This window comes from Rhinatrema bivittatum, chromosome 1 (assembly GCF_901001135.1).
Source record: "Rhinatrema bivittatum chromosome 1, aRhiBiv1.1, whole genome shotgun sequence".
Classification (NCBI taxonomy): Eukaryota; Metazoa; Chordata; class Amphibia; order Gymnophiona; family Rhinatrematidae; genus Rhinatrema; species Rhinatrema bivittatum.
In genome coordinates, this window is record NC_042615.1 from 297108494 (window position 1) to 297130898 (window position 22405).

At 42.3% G+C, this 22405-nt stretch overlaps 1 protein-coding gene across 1 annotated transcript in view; it reads right to left on the reverse strand.

The window, feature by feature from the left end:
* HADH (hydroxyacyl-CoA dehydrogenase) overlaps positions 1-22405 on the reverse strand; it is a 114401-nt gene that overhangs the window by 43642 nt on the left and 48354 nt on the right. The window lies entirely within an intron of this gene.

Genomic DNA, 22405 nt, shown 5'->3' on the forward strand with positions numbered 1-22405 from the left:
ACAATACAGTTCTGCACCAAATCCTGGAAAGCCATGTCACTACATTTCATACACATACAAGTGAACGGCACGTGCAGAAAGCTTGTGTGGCGATACACAGCACAATTGGCTCCACTGTAAATGGCTGTGTATGGTTATCATGCTCTACATGTATAATGTGTGCCCACCCATGCAAGCAATAATGTATTTGTGTGGCAGAGCTGGGATGCAAGCTCTTTAAAGTTCCACTAATGTCCACCAGGCATTGCACATGATTCAACCTGACTTCCAGGTACCACAAACACTGGCTCCAAGTGACTTGAGCATGAGCACAGGTAGACATGTCAAAACAAACAGCTGGCATTCTGTTACAAATATTATAATCCCATGTTAAAACAGCAGAGATTTTGGTCCCTTTAGGAGACTCATCAGGGACTAATGTAGATATTCTGTAACTAGAAAGCCTATTTTGTGAATGTCCACTTATTTCTGGAGAAAACCACAGCCATCAACATGGTTCTGAACAATGCCTCGGAAAAAAAAAAAAAAGGAGTATGAATTTTAGAACACTGGGATGATTTAGGTGTATTGGTCTCTATGCAAAACGGCAGCTTTTAAGTGAAAGACAGGGTCAGTTTGAAGCTGGGGCTAAGTTTTGCTCAAGCAGGACTAGAGTTCCCAGGTTCCCTAGCACCTAGTGTGGGAACAGGTGGTGCAGGAAAGAGCAGAGTCAGAAGTCAATATCAATATCTAAGCTTTGATCTCCATGACGGTCCACTACTTTGTATATAATTACTCCTATTAAGTTATTATTATTTATTTTTTCCAAGTTCTATTTACCCTGTTCATTGTATGACATTATTCTTTATACTGTCAATCTATTGTTGTAATGTAAACCGAAGTGATTAGTAACTTTGTTGCCAGAACTTCCACAAAAACTAGCATCCCACCAACAGGCTGCTAGTTTCCACAAAAGCAACCAGAGGGAAACAGCAAGAGGGAGGAGAGGAGGTGGACAGGCAGCAGTACAGTGATGAGGAGGAAACAGAGCTAGATTGACATTCCATTGTTATCCAGGTACCCTTCTCTCTCTCCACCACCTCCTGACTACTGTTTTGTAGTATCTCCCTCTGACTGCCCTTCTGGCCACCATCTCTCTCAAATTAGGTGCTGGGAACTGTAGTCCTGCTAGAGTAAAACTATTAACCCCAGTTTCAAACTGTTCCTGCCTTTCTCTTAAAAAAAGGCTGCCTTTTTGTGCAGAGACCAATACACCTAAATCACCACAACACTTTTGCAATTGTTCAGTCACTCAGGTGAATTTTTATGAACATGAAAAACAAAGTAACTTTTAGTATTTAAGAGGTAGCTCTCTAAACAGTTTGGCATACCCAAGCACCTTGTGCATTATTAGTGCTGTGCCAGTGGCATACACAAGGTTCTCAATTATGAAAAAAAACCAAAAAAAACTCAAAACCCTTATAGATCTGAGGCTGTGTTCCTTTCCAGGAATACCTAAACCTGCATATCAGACCTTCTTTACACACAGAGGGAATATAAAGCTATAACCAACCATAAAAGCCATTACTAACATACCTCTTTCCAGGAAAGAGGTCAAAATAAAATTATATCTATACCTCATGACCTCTATCCTGAATGTATAAATAATCTTTAGCTCCTTCACTCTTTGTATGGCTGCTATTGCAGGCGATGCACCATTTTGGTGGCCTCTCTGACCTGTTTACCTCAACATGGATTGTGATGTATCCATCAGCACCAAGCTGAACGTCTCATTGATAAACTCACATCCTCAGCTGAGGGCAGGAGCAGAAGGATTGGGGTTGTTACTATGACAAAGTCTTAGAGCTGTGACCATCATGATCTCTGCATCAAGAGTGATTTTTATGATTGGTATTTGACCTCTCAAACAGGTTGAGATTGTGTTTCACAAGTTTGCATACTACAGATTGAGATATTGCTAGGGAGATAATTAAAAGCATAGAACAGAAACAACTTCATTTGCAGATCTGCCTTTACATGTTAAGACTTTTCTTAACCACCTTCATTTCACAATCTTATATCTGTTAATGGCTCTCCCAGTAGCACTAATTTATTTTTTACCCCCACAGAGCCTGCACCTGTTTTCTTTAATGTGTAATTATCCTTCTCCCTTGGGAATGCTAATTACATTTTTTTTTCTCTCAGTGCAACATGCTTCTTCTGTTACCAACCTTCAACATCAGTGTTTCCCAACCCTCTCTTGGGAGGTACACCTAGCCAGTAGGGTTTTCAGGATTGCTGTAATGAATATGCATGAGGTAGATATATATATATTGCAGACCCAGAATATGCAAATTTATCTTCTGCATATTCATTATGGATATCCTGAAAACAAGACCAGCTAGGTGCGCCTCCAGGACAGGAGTGGGAAAATACTGTTCCAATCAACAAGACATGCCATGTTTTGAGTCCAGGAGATAAAACATGTCATCTTTTGAGAGACAGAATGCAAGGCACTGAAGCCTCATGTCCACATAACTTGCATTGCAGGGTAGAAGACACTGCCTGGAATTCCACTGCTTTTGGAAAGACCTTTTCCTGCAGCTCTAAAGCTGCCATGGGAAAACTATCACCAAAATGCTCAGATCTATTAAACTCCAAGGAAACCAATTACTCCAGGTCAAGCTCAAGCCACTACTGCAAGGTAAAGAAACTGGTTGAAACTGATGATTTTTTTTTAATTAAATGTTGGTAAAAAATCAATTTTACCTCACACAGACTTACAGAATAAAAACATTGTTATTAATCAACATTTATAGAAAGGGACTAGAAGAATAATGGAGAAACTACTTACTTGATAATTTCATTTTCCTTAGCGTAGATGGATTGACTCAGGTCCAGTGGGTTTAAGCTCCCCTGCCAGCAGATAGAGACAGAGCAAGCTGACATCACAGTATACATAACCATGCAGTAACCCTAGCCTGCCAGTATTCGCTTCAAAAGCAACTGTGGACAGACTAGCAAAAAACTTGATTAAAAACAGATAAGCAGACCTGTACTCAACCAACCATAAACACTGAACTCACATAAGATTCTGGGTATCCCAAGCTAAGGACTGGATGAACATTTACCAGTAATCCTTTGGGGCCCAGAGACCACAGGAGGACTACTGACACACTCATGTGGCAGCCAAGGGCAGGAAGCTGAGTCCATCTGTCTACACTAAGGAAAACTAAATCATCAGGTAAGTAATTTCTCCACTTCCTAACGTATAGACAGATGGACTCAGGACCAGTGGGATGTGCCAAAGCTACTCCAACAGGGTGGGTGGCTGCCCATGGTCCAATCAATGCCGCATAAGCAAAGGCTGCATCCTCCCAGGCCATGTCGTAGCTCAGCAGATAGACGGGAGACAGATTAACCTCCACCCATGACACTACCTGAGCAGGCAATGACTTTCCAGCATCCACATAAACAGCCTTGACCACCTCCTTAATCCATGAGCTATGGTAGCCCGAGAAGCCAGAACACCTTGCTTACTCCTGCCAAGGAGAACAGGCAATCTGTCTTTCAAAGAGACTCAGACCTCCAGATACCGCACAAGAAGCACAAAAGACTAAACTTATCCAGGGATGGCAAGGAGATGGAATGATTCAAATGAAAGTCCGAGACTACCTTGGGCAAGATGGATGGAACAGTATGCAGCTGCAATGCCCCTGGAGTCACCCAAAGGAACAGCTTCTGGCAAGAATGCCTACAGCTCAGAAAACAGACACGCAGAACATATAGCCACCAGGAACACAGTCTTCAAAGTCAACAACCAAAAGTTAAGGCTACACAGTGGTTGGAATGTAGGGCCCACCAAGAAGTCCAGCACCAAATTAAGACTCCACAATGGAACTGGTAACCTCAAGGGAAGCCTATGATACTTCACTCCCTTCAAAAAAAGGGCCACATCAGGATGAGTCAACAAGGAAACACCATTTACCAGGCCTCTGAGACAGGCAAGAGCCACAGCCTGCACCTTCAAGGAATTAAGGGCCAAGCCTTTATTCAATCCATCCAGCAAAAATTTCATAATGAGAGGGATCTTAACTGAACGAGGAAGAACACCCTGCTCCTCACACCAGGCCTCAAAAACTCTCCAAACCCACACATTAAGCCAAGGAAGTGGAGAACTTGCGAGGGTAGAGTAAAGTGGCAATTGCCGCAGAGGAATAAGCACGCTTTAACAGGTGAGCCTTCTCAAGGGCCAAACCGTAAGACAGAATAGAGTCTGATCCTTGTGAAGAACCAGTCCCAGCTGAAGCAGAACTATGTGCTGCAGAAGATGAAGGGGGGGGGGGCCTCTACCAGTTGTCTCAAATCCACATACCACGGATACCTGGGCGAGTGTGGCGCCACCAGGAGTACTAGCCCCTTGTGGCCTTCGATCTTGTGAATTAACCTGGTCAGCAAGGGCCTCAGAGGAAAGAAAGCAATTTGTCTTCCGGCCAGACCTGTACAAAAGCATCTATTCTCAGGGACCACAGATCTCTCCTGTGACTAGAGTGAGGAACCTTCGCATTTCTAGAAATCACCAGCAGGTCTAGGAAGGGGAAGCCCCAGCAATCCACAATCAGTTGAAATGCCTCGGCTGACAACACCCACTCTCATAGGGCTAGACTCTCCCTGCTGAGAAAGTCCACACTTATGCTGTTTTTTCCTGCAATGTAAGAGTCCGAGATCTGCAGATAACCTTCCTCCCATTCCATCAGCTGGTCTATTTCCTGTGACACTTGCTGGCTCTTGGTTTCTCCCTGGTGATGGATATAGGCCATAGTTGCATTGTCCGACATGTGAACAGCTCGATTCCGCAGCCTGTGGCTGAACTGCAGGCATGCCAGCCATACTGCCCAGGCCTCCAGGGGATTGATGTTCCAGCACCTCTGGGCCATTAACGCCAGAAAGTGAGCTCCCCAACCATGGAGACTTACATCTATCGTGACCACCAACCAGGCCAGAGAGGACAATGGAACTCCCTTCCTCAGATGATCCTCTTGCAACCACCACTGGGTGGGAGCAGATTTCCATCGGCAAGTGAAGTTGAACTGCATAATCCTGAGACTGTGGGTTCCAACGAGATAGTGAGCCCTGAAGAGGACACACATATGCACCCTTGCCCACAGCACCACTTCCAGGGTAGCTGCCATCAAACCAACTACCTGTAGGTAGGACTACACCATTGGGCACATGGTATTCAACTGACTGACTTGAGACATCAATCTCTGGATCTGAACTTCTGGTAGAACACACTATCCTGTCCCATTTCGAACCGGATCCCCAGATACTCCGACTGGTATGGTTGAAGATTGCTCTTGGTCAGGTTCACCACCCAACTGAGCTCCTGTAATAAGGAGACCACCTTGTGTGTCAGCCAGCTCTTCCTGAGACTTGGCTCAAATCAGCCAGTTCAAATGTGTGCACCAGGATTCCTTCGTATTACAAGGCTGCCGCTACCACCATAATCTTGGAAAATGTTCTGGAAGTGGTGGCGAAACCAAAAGGCAGCACCCGAAACAGATAATGGCGCCCCAATACTGCATAGAAAGCATTGGTGTTCCAATTGAATGGGAATATGAAGGTAAGCCTCTGACAGATCCAAGGAAGTCAGAAATTTCCCCCGACTGCACTACCATTATTACAGAGTATAAGGTTTCCATTCAAAAAATGAATCACCTTCAAGTGATGGTTGACCCTCTTGAGATCCAAGATGGGACAAAAGGAGCTTTCCTTCTTGGGCACAACAAAATAAATGGAATATTGCCCCATACTTAAGATGTGGGCACTGGAACCACAGCCCTCAGTTTGAGAAGCCATTGAAGCATGAACTTCACTACCTGCTTCTTCTGTGGGGAGTAGCAAGGTGACACCATGAACACGTCCTGAGGAATACTGCATAATTCTAGTGCATATCCTTCGCGTATCATCTCCAGGACCCACCTCCGATAAAAGAGAGAGATGTCCCCCTATTTCCTGTTCTGGAAGGTGGGTTGGCAAACCTTCATTGGGAAGGTCTACCACCTGAGCACGCTCCTCTCTTGTGCTGCTGGGGATGAAAGGACCGAGACTACCGAAAGGCTATCCCCTCTATAGGGACGAAAATGTCTGGAACCCCAGAAACTATCCCTCATATCAAAGCGGCGCTGTAACTGTTTCTTATCCTCTGGCCACAGAAGCAGAGACTTACCCCACTTACTGGCCAGTTTCTCCAACTCTCTCCCAAACAAGAGCAAGCCTTTAAAAGGCATCTTGGTAAGATTAGTTTTGGAAGCTGTGTCAGCTGATCAATTTTGCAACCAGAGTTGATGCCTAGCCACTATCACCAAAGCCATTCCTCTGGCCGATGTCTGGACCAAATCACAGCCTGTGTCTGCTAAAAAGGCAGCAGCAGGCTCCATAACCACTCTAGAATTCCCTCCAGATTCAACATTCTGAGAGAGAAGCAGATAAGATCTCACCACTAGGGCACAACAAGAGGCAATCTGTAAATTCATTGCCATTGCCTCAAAGGCTTGCTTAAGAATAGCCTCAATCCTTTTATCATGTACATCCTTAAAGGCTGCTCCTCTCTCTACAGAGATCGTCTGCTTAGACATGGCACATACCAGAGCATCCACTTTGGAAAAACACAAAGGTTCTCACAGCCAGATCCAGGCTTTCTAATATCAGACCCCCTTTAAAATTGCCTCTGGGCCATCCCATTCCAGACCAAGTTCTGGATGGCATCCATCACCGGGAAAACACAAGAGGCTTTACATAGGAAACCAAAATGGGATTCTTCCTCTGCTCTGACATAGCATCCAAACCAGGAATAACCCAGTTTCAAGGTCTGGGAAATCAGGACCAGTAGTTCATCTCTATGAAAGAACTGCAACATAGTTAGATATGGTTCCAGGGAATCCAGATCAATCTAATCAAGAGTGCCATCTGGATTCCTGTCAAGAACACCCTCAGGGAGCCGGGATGATTCTGGCGCTTAAGCATAGGACTGGAAGAGGGATGAGCCACCGGTTGAGGGTCCAACCAGCAGAAATGGGGGAAGTGAAGGACTGCACCTGAAGGAAGGCTTGTAAAAATCCACCCAATAAAAAGCAGCCGGGTCCAGACCAAGCCCAGAAGGAACTAGAGCTGGTCCCACAGAACTGCCCTTGCCACTGGAGGAGCCAGTCAAGGGAGAACCAAGATCTGACATCCCCCCAGTCAAGGCTGTGTCCAACCAATCAGAATGGGAAGAACCAGGCTTAGCAAGATCTGAGGAAGACAACTCTCCCTGAGCGTCCGAGCAGTGCTGACAGATTAGAAACCAGGTCAGGCTGAGAAGCCCTAATATGACAGGCAAAACATAAGACGCCGCTTAGGTTTCTTGCTTATTGGTGCGGCAAACGTACGTCGAAAGAAAGCGCGGCAAGGTGCACGCACAACCTATGTGCCAAGTTAAGTGCATAAAAAAAAGTGTGTGCGTAAAAAGCGCGCCCAAAAACACTGCACAACGCGTGTGCAGAGCAGACGTTGCGCACACCGGCCTATAGAGGGCAGCAGAACACACACAAGAGTGCATGAAAATGGTTGCCGTGTCCTACCATGTGGCGTGCAAGAAAAAAGCCTAAGTGCAGGGCCTAGCCCACTGGGGGCTGCTCAAGTCGCCAGGCTGCCCACTTCCAACCCTAACACGAGCAGGAACGAATGTCTGCATGGCACACTGAGAAAGAGGGTTTTTAGGACTTTCCCCGTCTCTGATTCAGGTTAAACTTTTTTTTTTTTTTAAACCTTACCTGAACTCAGCGCTTATCTGCTGAGTACAGAGACTGTCTCTGGCTGCAGGGGAGATGGCATCTGTAGTCGCTGTTGCACTTGGCCTCCTGTACCTGCTGCCTTTCAGCTGAACTAGCAGCAAAGTCCATGCAGGGAAACCCAGCTACTGGACCAAGGCACACCTCTGAGGGACCATGGAAATTGCCTCAGGAATTCTCAATTGGGAGAGTGACCTTTAGGTATCACCACAGGAGAGCAGGGCTCTTTTTCAGAATTTAGAATTTCAAACTTCTCCTTTTTCAAAAAAAAAAAAAGCTCAAAGCAATCCCCATAGGGAGATGCACATCCACAGTCTGCTGGAGACTGAGAATACTGGCAGGCTGGAGTCACTGCAGGGTTATGTATACTGTGACGTCACTTGCTTCGTCACCATCTGCTGGCAGGGGAGCATAAAACCACTGGTCCTGAGTCCATCTGTCTACACGCTAGCTAGGAAATGGCTGTAAAGTCAATGTGCTCTGGGTCAAAAGACTTTGCTATGCATCATTCAAGCACACAGTGCATTAGGGTTAAAGTACAGAAATATGTTTGTCCTGATGAGTGCTGAAAAATTTGTACTAACTAAACAAAAGCTGTGGAAGAACACTGCAGAGAATACCTTGATCTAGAATTTAAAACCAGGGAGGTAAGGAGATTTCACACTGCCAAGTTTATAGGACAAAAATCACCCAATAGACAAATCAGAGTATCTGAACAGTAAGATGCAGTTGAAATGAAATAGGACTGAAGAAGCTCAATCTGTAAACATGCTGTATATGTAAAAACAGATACTGTAAAAGAAATTAAAAGGAAGGCAACACAGGCTAAGATGGAAACGTGCTTGAGAAGAAACTGGACACCAGAAGGAAGCAGATTTTCATCATGACCTGGTGTGTGTACAGTGTGCAATTCAAGATAATGTGGCTCAGGGGTTCAAGCCATTTTTGTTCTGCACCAGCATCTCAATTGCTCAGAACATCAGTTTGAAGAAAAATACTTGCCTGAAGTTTCTGCCCACCCCTAGTAGTGATCAGGGAACTTGAGCGGTGAGAAATTCTTTAGTAATCAATGCAACCCCAGTGCTTACAGTACAGCCTGCAGTTTATGCTCTTGCAGTGTAGTACACTGAGAAAAAAATGGGACTGGAAATCTATTGTTATAATCCTCTGCTCATACAGGGGCCACATGGTTTGGTTTCAAGACTGTTGATAGCAGTATGGCCTAACATATCAATCTGCAGCATCTCTGATGTACACGCCAACAGTCAGTGCAGGACTTGAAAGAAGTTCATTCACATCTGCTGCACATTCCATGTATCGCTCATCTTTCCCATGTGGTCATTGCTCAGGCATTAGTAATGATTTACATGACACTCTGTGGGACATGTTTCCAGCAATATTTAAGCATGCCATAAAGCCAAAGTGTTTGGGTTTTTTATTTACATTTCAAGTCTCTACCAGCAACACCAGTCCATTAAATTTGCATGTGCCTCTTTCTCCTCCCATGTTGTGCCATCTCGTTTTTTCTGGCTCGCTGACAAAAACATCTCACGCACAATGGGATGGAGTGACAGACTAATGGACCAGATGCAGTCACTTCAAAGAAAACAGCAAATTAATGCAGAATGGCTCAGAATGATAGAATAGCAAGAAATCAGGCCAAACGGACTATAGTATAAAAGTGCAACAAAAATAATTGGTAGATTTGTATTTAGGGACACTGAAATAAGCCAGCATTGAATAAACCTCCTTTATAGTTTAAATCAGCACCAACTTTTTAAAATACTTTTAAGCATCTCCATTTAGAGTCATAACACTAATGAAAAATGAAAAAAGTGAAAAAAAATAAATTTGAGCAGAATATTACTTCCAATGATTACTTTAAATAGTCCAAAGGTAAGAAAAACCAGCAGAGACAAAAAAGTTGCCATAACAACTTGAGTTCCAAACACCTGGTGTTGCCAGTGTAACAACATGGGCTGTTTTGTACAAACTGCATCAGGGAAAGCAATCTTCTGAATCTTGGTGGTTATATCGACCTACAAAATTGTAAGTTAACATTTTTTCCGATTCAGTTTACACAAAAAAACAAAAAGTTGCTGATCTCTAACTGGCATTTGAGGACAGCATGAGACCAGTCAACATAAGTTGAGATCATTAATGGAGCCTGGAGACAGAACTCCAAGCAGCTTCTAGAACATTTTCATACCCTTACTCGTGTGTGTCCATTCATTTCATTAGTTTCCTGGGCACGTATATAACAAATGAACAAATGTACTCAACGAACTGTGTGCACCTATGAGGTCATACAAACGTATGTGCACACATTTGTCCATTAGTTAGATATGTGCTTAGCTGCAAAACAAATGAAACAAATTGATGCACAAATGTCAACGAATGCACATCCCTACACATCACCATTGTGTGAAGCCCCATTTATCCTATTTTCGATAGTTCTTTGCAAATAAAACCTTTTCTGTGAGCCAAAATATAAAAACCTCATGTCACAAAAATAGTTAAATCTGGTTAATGATAATCCATCAAATCCACCCCGACACAGAGTGGTGTTTCGTTAAAATCTGCATCAGGAAGTCTCTCTAGCTCAGGGGTCAGGAACCTTTTTGGCTGAGAGAGCCATAAACGCCACATATTTTAAAATGTAATTCCATGAGAGCCATACAATATGTTTAAAACTAAATAAAAGTAAATGTGTGCATTTTATGTAAGATCACACTTTTAAAGTACAATAAGTCTCTGAAAATATTACACCAGGCCTTAAGACACCAATACATCTCCTATTAGGAAAACGGACCAAGCCAGGCTGCTATAGAGTCCTACACAGAAACTACACGCCAGCAGAAAACCTCACCTGAATCACGTGCTGTCCCTCACCTAACATAGAATAAAGAGACCAAAACGCATAACTAGAAGCATGCAGAAAAAACTGAATTGGAAACTGCAACAAGCCAGAGTCTCTGTATGCAGTGTAACAAAGGAAAAAAGAAACATCACCCATCCTTATAAAACAAATCAAGAAATATAAAATCATCAGCAGTAAAACTGTACTAACAAAAAGAACATATTTCGAAACAGCTGATGAGTGGAATATCCAATAATTAAAAACTCATATAAAACATTTCCAGATACCAACAAAATATTTCAAAATAGCAGACACAAAGACCCAGTAATGAAAAATAATAAGGATACAAAAATTTTTTTGCTCTGCATACCTGGGAACATTTGATATCCAGGTGTCCTGAGATTGTTCTGAATTAGCAGGAGGAGGGGTGGTTTGCTTGGAACTTTCTCCTCTCTCAGTCACATACCAGTGCTCTCTCTCACACTGGCTCTCAATGACACACCTATACACACATGCTCTCAGTACTCACATATACACGTTTTTTCTCTCTCACTTATATAGGCTCTTAATTACGCATTTACACACATGCTGTCTATCTTTTCACGCTTACACACACACACAGGCTTTCAATCACATAAATACATGCTGTCTTTTTCTCTCACACACAGACTCTCATTCACATGCTTACAAACATGTCCTCTCTTTCTCTCATTTACACACAGGCTCTCAATCACATACTCCATCACCTAAACCAGCTCTCAATCACACACAGACACACATGATCACTCTCTTACTTATACACACAGGCTCTTAATCATACATACACATGATTTCTCTCACACACAAAGGATCTCAATTATACACACATACTCTTTCACACAAACAGGTTTTCAATCACAAACTTACACATACAGGTTCCCAATGGTAAACTTACATTTATGCTCTCTCTCACAGGCAGGCTCTCAATCACAGACATACTCTCTTTCACATGTACAGGCTCTCAATCATTCACATACATGCAATCAAACACACACAGGCCCCCGCGGCCCGGAAAAGGAAGTGGAGAGTATCGGGTGCGTGCGCGGCAAGAAGAGGCCACGCTAGTGCGCTCGGCATCGGCCCGAAGAAAAGAAGACTGCAGCGCGGCTCGGAGGAAAATGAAGAGCTTCAACCGCGGCCGATGGGACTCCGCCTCCGCGAGGGCTGAAAATGAAGGAGGTTAGTGTTGGGAGGAGGCTGCTGCTGCTGCCGCGAGTTCCCGGGGTGGGGGTGGGGGAGAGAGAGAGAGTGAGCGAGCAATTTCTCTCTCTCCCCCACCCTGGGAACTCGCGGCAGCAGCAGCCTCCTCCTAACGCTAACCTCTTCATTTTCAGCCCTCGCGGAGGCGGAGTCCCATCGGCCGCGGTTGAAGCTCTTCATTTTCCTACGAGCCGCGCTGCAGTCTTCTTTTCTTCGGGCCGATGCCGAGCGCACTAGCGTGGCCTCTTCTTGCCGCGCACGCACCCAATACGCTCCACTTCCTCTTCCGGGCCGGGGGGGGGGGGGGGAAGAAGAGAGCACGCCGGTGCTGCTGACTCCAGCTGTCCTGCCGCGTTCCGCCCGGGCTGACAGCATTTTAAGCCCGGGCGGAGGAGGACCGGGGAGCAGCTAGGTCAGCGGGAAAGTGTGGCGACACTTGTCTGCGAGCCAGATGCAGCCCTCAAAAGAGCCATATCTGGCTCGCGAGCCATGGGTTCCCGACCCCTGCTCTAGCTGCTCAAGCTCACAGGCAAAAGTCAAGTTGTTTCAAAAATGTATTTATATATATATATATTTTTTGAAAGTTTAGCAACTAGAATTAAGTTGATGGCTGACTTGAGGGTTTTGTGCGATTCTGGTCATTTTTCCCAGGACAATTCTGGAATCTTTTGGGCTGACTGCTTTGTCATCTGATATTGAGCCTCCATATGCCCTGCTATGCTCAGGCAGACCTATCTGCAATACAAAGCCTGTTAATGCCAAAAACCAAAAGCTGGGTGGACTTTCTATGGGCCTTGGTCTGCTCCAGACCAGACAACATGCTTTCATATTTGTTCACCTCAGAGTCTATCTACTGGTCGTTTCCTTATCAGGGAAGTATTTGGAAATACTTAAGACCATATTTTTCAACTCAAACATTTTCACTTTTTCATATAGGACTTTGAACAGATATGCTTAAAAAAATTGAAGAAACTATCTGTGGACGTTTCTTTGACTGCAGCTCATTTAACAAGTGCCTAAATGCAAATATACACATTTTTTAGTTTTATAAACTATGGGAGAATGACAATCCAGCAAGAATCATACTGAAAGCTACTTTGTGCTTTTGCATTGTGGGAAAGTCATGCCGTATATTTAAGAATGGAAATTTTTCCCTGTAGCACCATCTAGAGGCCAACTAAAAAAAAAATGAAGCCCATTCCTTTACATGAGTGCCCTGATAAGAGATTGTTACAGGTTAGATTTAGAATGAACAGCACACATCACTCATCACATGGAATCTGAGTTTCAAATTCTTAAGTCTCCTAGACACGTTGCCTAGATTCTAGCCAGCAATTCTCTGCTTTGTCAGTAACAGTATTTGGCAAGCAGTGAAAGAGGAATCATTCAAAAGTCAACTAGAGCAGTGGTTCTCAACCTTTTTTCAGTTGGCACACATCAGACAGATGGTTCTCAATGCGTGACACTGCTCATTACAATCTATGGTGAAAATAAAAAAGGCCCTGAAAATAAATTATATAAATAGTAAATGTCCTATACCAGAAGAGCACCAACTTCCGGCACTCAAACCGTAACCACCTTACCTAAGAAAAGGCAACACTGAAAATGTTACACCAGGCCTTAAAACTCCAATACTTCTATTAGGAAAACGGAGCATGCTAGGCTGCTATAGATCCATACCCAGAAACTACATGCAGCAGAGGTCAGTCCTAGCTCTAGTTCTGTCTAATATTTTCTTATGTGATGTGATATTTCAGAGGACTCCTCATCTGGAAAAAAACACAAAACTGTTTCTTTAGATCTACAATATGGTGAATATTTGATATGAAGTAGAAAAATGAGGTACTATCCAAGAAAAAACACAATCAAGGACTGAACTAAATTTCATGTATTTGGAGCACAGACATACAAGGGATTAATATGTGATAGGGGAGAGGTATTGATGTGTGCCAATCAGGGTGATCATACACTACTTTGTTACTTTGAAGCCATCAGGTAACAAGGCAATGGTGGGTGCATAGAGAAAGGTAATACTAGTAGAAAGATGTTTTAATGCCTCTGTACAATCACTGAGACCTCACCTGAGTGCTGTCTTTAATTCCGATGCCGTATCTCCAGAAGTACAGATCAAGCAGAGGCAGCCCAAAGGAGGACTACCAAAATAGTCAAGTGTCTTCAATGTTAGCTCTAAGAAATATTTAGGCCCTAAGCATGTATACCTTAGACTAGAGGAAGACATTCAAATAACTAAAAAATATTAATATTAAAGCAGCTATTCCTCAACTAACAGCAAGTTCTAGAACAAGAGGCTCAAATGGGAGGAGGAATAGCCCAGTGGTTAGAGCAGTGGGCTATGAACCAGAAGACCAGGGTTCAAGTCCCACTGCCGCTCCTTGTGACCTTGGGCAAAAACTTAGATTGTAAGCCCTCTGGGGATAGGGAAGTACCTACAGTACCTGAATGTAAACCAATTGATATCTCAGATCAAGTATCGGTTTTATAAAAAATAATAAATAAGTTACTCAGGTGCTTAACACCCTCCCTCCCAAAAAAAGGGGAGGTCACTTCACAACTTTGCTTAGCTCTTCCCCCATTCGGTCCAGAGTTAGGGAAACAGATTCTGTGTTGGGAACAGGATAACCTCTAGAACCCTAAGAGGATCACACTCCAAAAATAAACAGTTAAGATATTTCCAGTCATGCAAGGCATTTCCAAACAATATAGTGTTTACTTAGAATCCAAAATATGCAGGTACAAACAAAGCATATAGTCCCAGCGCAAAAAAAAATCCAAACAAAAACTCCAAGTTATCCTGAGCGGTACAGTTCCTTATGCTGTTTAAAGCCATTTTCTCATTCACACTGGTTTCCTTTATTACTCTCAAAAAGGCTTCTAGACCTTCAGGCCACCTCAAAGAATCTTCCTCTTGCACAAAAAATTACTCACTTCTTGTTACATTAACAGGAACACATGCTCGCCTGGTTATCCAAGGAATAGAACTGCCCGTCACCCTTCACGCCACTTGCAGGAAAGAGACAGCCCTCTACCTTGAGGCACGGCACAACTCTTCTGCCTTTCCCTAGACACCCTTCAAGATGTCACTCCAATGTGGCTCGTGGAGTCCCCCCTTTTACAGTACTAATCCATATTTTGAGGGAACAGACCACCCTGTCACTCTTAGGTGATGCTGCTCCTCAGGAACCTCCCCCCTTACTGAAGCATATCCCATTCTCAAGACGTCACACATAAAACCTCCTCCTACAGGCGGCAGTGGCCAAAAACAGTAACAACTTAAGACCAGGATAAGAAAATCCTTGGATATGAGGGTAAAGCTTAAAATTGGGTAAGCTCGGCAGTTTAGCAGCAGGAATGGGAAGTCTAGATTGGGCCTTGCAGTCCTCCTATCCTCTCACTTTATATTTTTATATCTGTAGGTGTTGCCTTCATTTATCAACCAAGGAAATCAGAAGAGGGAGGTGGAGGGTTCTGATATTGATCTGGGAGAAAACTGGATTCTTATGCAGGTTGTGGTACACTTTATTGGGCCAATTAAGAATTATCCAAAGCCTTTTAGTTATATGAGCTTTCAAGACTACATAAGCCATGTACTGGCTATGGAGCTCTACCTTTGTGCTTGAGGATTTTCTTGAACAGCATTACATGGAAAGCTCTCAAATGCCTAGTCACCTGAGCAGTGGCACAGCTTGGAGCCTGGCACACTTACAGATTTCAACAAGAGTTTCATTCAGGAACGACACTGGTGCCAGGTAAGTTCATTTAACAATAAAAGAAGAACAAGCCACAGTGCTGTACAACTGTGAGCCTTGTTTCAAACTAATCTCACCATTTTCTGAGTTAAATTCCTTTTACTACTTAGAAAAGGAAATAAGATGTGGCTTGTACTGTCCCCCGTGCCTTCCAAGTCTTTCTACTCTTGCTTTCAGCCAGTACCAGGCAAAACAGCCCCCTTTTCTGGTAAGCATATGCCTGGCTCTTCTTGACAATTCACCTGCATGGGCTGCTGCTGTGTCCCCATCACATCCTCAAGCCTGCTCTGATGCATGGGCAGCGAATGGCTGCTGTGCCCAGCTCCTCCTTATCAGGCTAGCAAGGGTTGAGGGATGTTCTGAATACAGTGATCACAAACCCCTAGGAATTGGGAAGGAAATGCAAAGAAAAACTGCTGTACAAGTACTTGGCAACACCTTATTTGATATGTTGTGTGCAATTCTGGAGGCCATACCTCCAAAAAGCTATAGCATACAGAGTCAAGATAATTGCTACCCAAGGGGTGAAAAAAAATTATAATAAATTCTATGTTTACTCAAAAAGAAACAGGGTTATATTACAGGAAAATTGTGTGCGCAAGAGGCAATGGCAAATATTTATTGGCCATTAACAAGGGGTTATGGCTGAAAGGTAACAAAATAAAATATTTTCCCACAGAAAGCATGGCAGATAACATGCAATAGCCTCTATAGGGAGACAGTAAGGGCAAGAACAGTATTAATTCAAGAAAGCAGGAGCTAACACCAGATTAACCCAGAGAACACTTTTCACAATGTGAATGTAGGTTGAGAAACTGGATAGACCAGATTGCAGTATATCTGCCATTACACTGTATGGTCTTCCTAGAACCCTGCCAAAAAACTGTCTGATTTCATTTTTAAGACTACTGCTGAATCCTACTATGCATAGTGAAAATCTCTATGGCCAGCTTGCATAGACTTAGCAACATACTGCTTAACTCTCCCCCTGCTCCCAATTGGATAGATTCCATACAGCTATATGTAACTGCTGTGTGGAAGCTGACTAGATATATCAACCATCATTTTACAACTATCTGGGGGAAGAAATAAAAAGCCTATTCCCGGCTTCCGGTAATGGCGGAGGTCTGAACAGATGTGTGTTGGTGAGCTCTGGGGAATAATCAAGGCATGATCCTGTGATCTATGATTTGATAGAGCTAAATTAATTGTCCAAGAATCAGTGCTCTTAGACGGATTATTCCGCAATTTGGAAATGCAAAGTTATGCGTGCGAAGTCTAGTAGAGCGGCTTGCAAAAAGGGAAGGCTCCTGGATTTGAAGATGGCGGTGGTGTCGAAGAAGTCATACATACCATCGCTAAAAGTGTCTTGGTGGATTTGGAGGCAGGCTATTGACAATCCAATCTACAGACAAGATCAGAGGGATTGGATGCACAGGGTCTGCGACTGGTGGAGGCTGAAAATAGAGTATCAGCCCGAGAAGACCATGCAGTGCAGGATGATGTACAAATTGCCATGCTTAAAGGAAAATGCACAGTCAATGGTTAAAGTTGAAGACCAAGAGAATAGAAATCTTCAGAATAACCTAAGCGTTACTGGGCTTCTGGAGACTTTGAAGGAGAGGGATCTGCCAGAATGTTTTGAAAAATAGCTCCCAGAAATGATAGGTTTACATGACAGGGCGCACACTACAAAATGTGAACGAGCACGCAGGGTCGCACCAGTATGCGAGAATGACAAAATGCCAATACCAGTTATTGCTCGTATTTTGAACCAGGCTGATAAGAAAAATTCTGAATGCTTATCAAGCTAAAGGTTCTGTCAAACATGATGGGATTAAGATCATAATGGGGTAGATTGTCAAAGGGATACGCATGTAACCCACGAAAGCCTACCCCTGCGCGCGCCGAGCCTATTTATAAAATCGGGTGTACATTTGTACGCACCGAGTAGCACGCACAAATGTACCCCCGCATGTAATATTAAAAATCTGCCCCAATGTTTAACAATTATTCAGCTAAAGTAGTGGCCCAGCGGAAGTAACTTTCACCTATATGTTCTGAATTACATAAGCATGGGATCCGCTTTTCATTGTTCTTTCCTGCAAAATTACAAATAGAAAGAAGGTCTTGACCACATGTTGTAACAGATAAAGAACAGATGCAAAAATTCATTCAGGAGCTGCAACAGTAGTCGAAATTGACAAATTGGGGAAGTGAAAATAATTGAATAAAGGAAGGATTGTATTGGATGTAGGATTTGATCATTTTCTGGAGCCATGAGACTGTTTGCAGGAACATATGTAGGGGCTACGAGCCATGACTGAATATCTACTAGCGCCATTAACTAAACTAGAGATTAAACTATTCTGGCTATGGCGCAGCTGAAAGCAATCTTGAACACCATATTCTGCCACAATTTGCACTATACTATTTAAATATCATTAGGAATTGGCCAGGAGGGTCAGACGTTTTGGATCAAAAGCATGGGCAATGGACATCAATGTCATGTGGGTAAGTTAGTATGACCTGCTTTAATGTGAGTTCAAGTACATGAGCTGGGCCTTTGGTTGCAAATGGGACAAGGGATGCTACCCTCACAGTGGATGGAGGGGGTCTATCATTTACTATTCCCTGTAATTCTTCACTGAATAAAGAATGTCAAGAAACTGGCTGAAAGGACTTTATAGGATCTGTTTAATAACTGTGCCACAAACATGGATGGCAGGAATAGTTACATGTTGCTAACAAGCTACGAAATGGTTTCTGTTAAAGACTTATTCTATTGTATTTTCTTTTTTTTTCTTAATCCACGCTCTCAGACTTTGCAAGTTATCCCTAATGTTTATCAATGTGCGCAAGGTCATGAATGTTTTTCACTAGCATATCAGAGTGGCATATTTAATTCAATAAATGTAGTGGGAGGTTCCCATGAGTCCATCTTCTTATCGTTAGCTAGGGGTGTAAGGTATGCTGGAGAGTGGATGGTGGTGATCCCTTAAGGTAACATTAAGGATGAGTTGTTCTTGTGTGCGGTATGGCTGTTGTGTATAGAGCTTCATGGGGGGGGGGGGGGGGGGAATCCTGTTAGAGGAAGGGTCATGCAATTGCCAAAGGGTATTAGTGGTGAATTATTTAATACGTGGAGGAGGGAGGAGGAAGGAAGTAGGTCGGAGGTTTGGATTAGAAGTTTTTTATGCATTTAGACTGGGGGATGCAGGGTCTTGGGATATTACAGCTGTCTGCTCTTTTAAGGGTGGATAGACTGGGTTATAATCTTCATTTTTCTTAATGGGTGATCTTAAAAGTTGTGACTTGGAATGTTGATGGTATTCTACTCTAAAGACAACATGTTTCTTTGTTAAAGAAACAAAAATTACATACAGCATATTTGCAGGCAACGCATCTGACCAATGAGTAACATCGTAAGTTAAAGAAAAAAAAAGATTGGGTGGTAAGCTGCCTTTTTGTATCTTATTTTAGAAGACAACATGGAGTAGCCACTTTGATTCATAAAGATTTACCTTTTCAAAAAGAACAAGATCCTGAAGAGTGTGATTTGATTTTAAATGGAATACTTTTTGTGATGAAATTATAGGAAATTTATAAGCCCTTAATATTTATACCCCAGATTTTTACTCAAATCTTACTTCAGTGCTTTCAGGATTATCTTGATTATTGCTTAGTGCTGAGTGGGGATAATGTGGCAGATAGTGGTGAGGATTGCCAACTGTTTAGGACCCCGTAACCAGATGGCGGAGGGTAAATTTGTTGAAAAGAGAATTGGTAGTATTAGGTATATGGCGAGTATTACACTCTGGAGAGAAAGATTTTACCTTTTTTTCTAATCCTCAGAGCTATTCTAGGTTAGACTATATACTCATATCAGAGAAGTTGCTCCCTACTTTTTAAAATGTTTCTATTAGTATCTCGGATCATGCTCCCGTTTTTCTGACATGAAGCAGAGAAGCTAAGGATCATTTTTCCTGGAGGATGAGGCTGGGTCTTAAGGATTCTGCCTTTTGTGAGTTCTTACGACAGAAATGGATGGAATATAAGCAATTCAATGAAGCTCCTAATTTCTCCAATACTCTTATGGGAAGCGGAGAAGGCGGTTATGCAAGAGGAGATAATAGCTTATATAGTTAAGAAAAGGAAGCAGAGAGAGATTTTGAATCTTTCTAAAATACTACAAGAATTAACAGCATATTTCCTCCCTTTCAGAAAAGGTGAAGAAATGGATGAGCTCAAGGTTTTATTGAATCACTTGCTCTACCTCAAAGCAGTTTTGCTCTTATTTTATTTATTTTTTTTTTATTTAAAAGTGTTTATATACTGCCTTTACAAATATAATTTGATCAAAATGGTTTACAGTGATACAAGAAATTTGTTATTTTGGTTTTCAGTTTTTCAAATTTGGGAATAAAGCGTGGAAAGTAACATACTTAGTTTTTATTATGGGATTATGCGATGAGAAGGGATCCCCATTGTCAAATACAAATAAGATTTTGGAGATATTTAGAACCTATCAGAATTTGTATTCAGAAGCAGAGTCAGATAAATTGACAAGGGATAGTTTGGGTTGTTTTGTTTTTTTAATGGATTCTTGCTTCCTGTATTACAGGAAAATCTATTGGATAAACTAAATATGCCCATTTCAGAGGCAGAAGTATTTAAGAGTCATTAGTAAGATAAAATTGGGAAAGGCCCCTGGTGTGGATGGTTTGTACTGAGTTTTATAAAATTCTTAAATTCCAATTACTAAAGCCATTGAAGAAAATGTTTAATCATGTGTTAACTCATGGATTTTCTACTCATATGACCCAAGCAGTTGTAATAGTGCTCCCAAAGGTAGGGATCTAGGGTCCCTGTCATCTTATAGACAGATCTCACTTCTCAATGTGGATACGAAAATACTGGCATCCATTTTAGATTGGGCAACATGTTACCATTGTTAGTGGATTCTGATCGGACTAGATTTGTGCCTGGAAGATATGGAGTCAATGTTAGGAAATTACTAGCAATTCTGTCTGATGATGAAATGTGGAATAGCTGGAGCATGGTTCTGAGCTTGAACACGGAAAAGGCATTTGATAAAGTAAATTGGGAGTACATGTTCTGGGTATTAGATATATTTGGCAAAGGACATTTCATAGATTAGGATCTTTATATAATAACCTAATCCAAAGCATGCATCATGGTAAATGGCTCACTTTCAGGGAAATTCTCTCTACAAGGAGGTACTTGCCAAGAGTGCCCACTATCCCCACTCCTTTTTGTACTGACCTTGGATCCTTTAGTGGCAATGGTCAGACAAAGTTCGGAGTTTGGGGGCATAAGGGTTAGGAAAAGATTAAAATGTGCCATGTCGCAGACAATGTTATTTACGGAGGATGCTCAAGTGGTAATACATCCTGTAAGGTCTCTTTTTAATGCTTTCTAATCCTTTGCAGGTCTTTCAATAAATTATGATAAATTTGAGGCACTACCTGTTAATACCGATATGCCTGTTTTGTGGCATGGCCCTTTCCCATTTAGATAGGCTCCTCATAAGAAAATATTTAGGAGTTTGGATGCAGTTTGAGTTTGAGCATAACCTAAAGACTGTGATAAAGGGGATGATTCAACAACCACATACTTGGAAAGAGTTACTAATATCAATGTTGGACAGGAATGCTCTCTTTAAAATGGTATTATTGCCTAAGCTACTATATAGATTGCAAATGCTTCCCTGTTGATTGAAGAATGAGGATTTGGCTACAGATTATAGATTTGAGTAAAGTTTAAATGGAGAGAGCATTAACCCAAGGTAGCATACAATAAGCTATACTCAATAACTGAGTGTTTAATGAGGTATACTGGGGAATGCATTGGTGGGAAATTTAAATATGACTTTCCAGTTAGAGTGAAAGGTTTACTTATCTCTTCCGTTGGGAGTGCTGCATCTTCCTGATAGACAACTACTTCATGTAAGAAAGAGCTGGCTTTGGAGGGTGTTTATTAGAATGGAGGTGTAAGAATTTGGGGAATGCCTTGTAATGCCTTCCTTTTTTTTCTCTGATTCAGGCCAATCCCAATTTTTCCTCAGAAATGGATATTGCTATTTTTAAAGTGTGGGCCACACAAGGCTTAATTAATATGAGATGATTGCTAGATGAGGAAAACAGGTAGTGTTCTGAATTTCACAAATACAGGAAGACTATCACATCCCACATGCACTTTTATGGATATCTGCAGATTCGATATTATTTCCAGCCTGGCACTCAATCCTGATGACATGAATGATGAAATTTAGATTTTACAGATGGAGCAGATAGCGAGAGGAAAGAAGTCTATTTATCAGTGGTATGGGCTTCTGTAAAACAAATATGGATCAGGATGGACTAAAGGGTGAGGTTGGGTACTAGTCCAGAGAACTGGGTATGCCAAATACATTTGAGCAATTTGGTGTTCTATTTCAGGAGATACATAAATTACCGGTACACTACAAGGAAATGCAGTATAAAAATACTACTACTGTCAAGTAGACAGATTAATGTCAAATGTAAAACTGAAAAAAACGTTCCTTTGTTCATATGTTCTTTACTTGTCATAACACCACCTCCTTTTGGCAAGAGGTGTTAAACTGGCTGAATAAGTGTACAGATCTCACGTTGCCATCATATTATTAGGGGATGGAAAAGCGATGAAGTCTATTGCATCGGTTGTCCCTAAGGGATATTATTTAT